Here is a 3,165-nt window from a genome sequence, read left to right on the forward strand (position 1 = left end):
CGGCCGTAGGAGGAGCGTCATTACGTCCGCAACGGCAACGGCAACTTCGCTGCCATTGGCTGGCGGAGACGTCACTAACTGTCAGCTAGCCAATCAGAGTCGCTGAAGTGTGATGTTACCTCATGCTTTGTTTTTATGCTGCAACAGCGCCTCTAGTGGTGCTAAAAAATATTAAGCCTTGTTTGTCGTCATGGTTATTCAGGCTGTAGCAGTTTTTTTTTCATTGCTTTCATTTTGAAAGCTGCTCTTCCGGAACAATTGCATCTGATTTGTTGCTTTGGGCAAACACTGCATTGTCCTATGTGTCAGTGTGATATGAAGGGGTGCAGTTCTGTGTTTGGCCACAAGGTGTATGGTTGTGTTCTAGAAGTGAAGTGTTGGAGAATGGAGGCAAACACCACAAATAATTGGCAGACATTCCTGTGCAGCGCTGCAGGATATGTGTGTGCTGTAGAAATCAGCTCACATCTGCGTCAGAGGATCCGTTCAGAGACTTTGGCGCGGATGTGGCGTGAAATGCCGTACGAAAAAGTCACGCATGTATTAGGCCTGCATACATGCGCTGCGAGCTTGTGTGCGAAAGACGTGCGTGCGGCGTGCAGCTACTTACGGACGCGTGAGTCCGGCCTTAGAAAAAGCGTTTTTCGGCAGCGTACTGCGAGCGTACCTCGCATGCTTAACATGTAGCAATTACGCAAATCACAATCCCCATGCGCTATCTTAGCGCGTATGCTCGTGTAATACGCGCCAAATTAAGGCAAGACGCCATCTTTTTTGAACGCCGGTTGCGAGAGGCTTAATTGAAAGTCTATGTGAAGATTGGCACAGCGAATCACGTGCACAAAACCTGCGAGCGTAACACGCGGTAGCATGCACGCGCGTGTGAGAGCCCTTGTTCTAAATGTTATTGCTTTCAAGAAGGGCTTATTATGCGCCAAAAAACATCCCAACGCAACGTATTTGCGCATGAACGAGGGTGGATGTGATACATTTGCGCCCTTGTCTGCTGTATTTTTGCTCACGCCAAGCTAGTTCACATTGGCGCGGTACACTCTTCTGTAGATTAAAAGGCTATGAGGTCCAGATGTGTTCTTTTTTTCGTGGTTTTGCGCAGTGTTTCGCGCCTCCCCTTGCGTATTTGTGCTGATACATGTGGAAAGTTACCTAATCAAATCGAATTTACCTAATCAAAACGCAATTTCCTCTACACAAGCGGAAATCTATTGCGATTTTCTGCTCGCTTGGGAGAAATCGCAGCATGCTGCGATTCCGTGCGGACGACAATCATCGTTGCGGAAAGGTCGCGAGATCCACGTTATCACCTAGCGACAAAGCGGCGTAATCTGTACTACGCATATGCACCGACCGGCACATCCGCAGCACAGTTAATGAAGACTGCCGACAGGTACGCCGGGGTCACCGGCCAAGCATAGGGTCAGATTCCGCTGCTGGATCCGACCCGGCCGCGTTCAGGCGGCCTTAGGCTAACATTTGTTTGCCGCGCGCAAATAAACATGTCTTCCAGGCGTAAACACTTCAGTAAAATACACCGGTACGCATGCAAAAATGCCGTGTTCAGTGCGCCTAATAATTGCGCATATGCTTGTGGCCCAACGGGACAGATTGCTATATCGAAAGTTTAAAGCCACCCTCCGCTCCTGCAGAAACAAAGATGGCCTCTGACTACCTGATGCACACTATGTATTAGTAATAGAGATGAGCGAGCGTACTCGGTTTGGGTGTTTTTGCACTCGAGCACCGCTTTTTTCAAGTAACTGACTACTCGGGCGAAAAGATTCGGGGGGCGCCGGGGGTGAGCGGGGGGTTGCAGAGGGGAGTGGGGGGGGGGGGAGGGGGAGAGAGAGCTCCCCCCTGTTCCCTACTGCTACCCCCCGATCCACCACGCCGCTCCCCGCCCCCGGCGCCCCCCGAATCTTTTTGCCCTAGTAGTCAGTTACTCGAAAAAAGCGGTGCTCGAGTGCGAAATCGCCCTAAACGAGCATTGCACGAAAACCGCAAGTTTATGCTTAGCGATGCGATGAAAAGGAGGCTCCATGGGGAGACAAAAAAAAAAATCGCCCATCACAGGAAGATAGAACACGCCGCGATTTTTCTTCTTGCAACATCACATGAGTGAAAACATCACAAACGTAAAGGAAACCATTGAAAATCATTGGTTTCATCATTCTGCATTTTTATTCACTCTTGCACCGTGTGAAGATCGCAGTTTTATCGCCCGTGTGAAAGCACCCTAATACTCTACACGGTGCTTTGATTGGCAGTGCCGTCCATGTGCGCAGCACTGGTCAGTTAGAGCAGCATGTAGTGTCGTAGGGCTTATTCACATGGGCTTTGGTCCGTGAAAAACGCCCCATTTTCAGTGTATGTGTGTTTTTGGTGCCTTTTACATCCTTGTTGCACCACTGTTCACTGTGTTTTTCAAGTACGCAAAAAAACGTAAAAGTGATACCAGTTTTGTCACAATGCACAGAAAACGGGCCAAAAAAGCCCACAACACAGTGAATGGACTCTGATTGGCAATTTTGGTTGGAGAATCCGGAATAAAATAGGACATGCTATGATTTTTTTTTTTTTTACGTGTAACATTGGTTCGCAATATTGCTGAATACAGCAATTTAATTCAATGGGTCCGTATTATGTTCATATTCAACAGTAAGAGGTACGGACAGAAAACACGCCGTGTGAATGGGCCCTTACACCACTGATGCATACTAATGCACATCAGGTAGACGGAGAAGTGGCGCACCCATCTTTCTTTGTCCAGGCGTTTACCGGAGCACACCGCGGGAACAGGGTAGCGGGTGAGTATAAAAAGCATCCCCCGACTCCCCATCACGTTCCTCAACGGCACTGTGACTTAGCTAATGGTGCTGTAACACTGTCAGTTAGGCCGCTCTCACAATGGCCGCTCTTTACTGCGATTAGCGTGGTGTTCTGAACGCTGCGCTAATTGCAGTACAACACTCATTGATTTCAGTGGGGAATCGCAGACCTAGATCTAGGAGGCTTATAAAAGTCTCGGCGTCACCCTTGTATTTCTATACTTTATGGTGATTTTTTCGCATTAGTATCTTTGTATTACTGTTGATCTTTTTGTGTTATGTCCTTTAATCCTTGTGGATTAGACGGTGTATATTTTCTGCA

Source organism: Eleutherodactylus coqui, chromosome 1, assembly GCF_035609145.1.
Source record: "Eleutherodactylus coqui strain aEleCoq1 chromosome 1, aEleCoq1.hap1, whole genome shotgun sequence".
NCBI classification, from domain to species: Eukaryota; Metazoa; Chordata; class Amphibia; order Anura; family Eleutherodactylidae; genus Eleutherodactylus; species Eleutherodactylus coqui.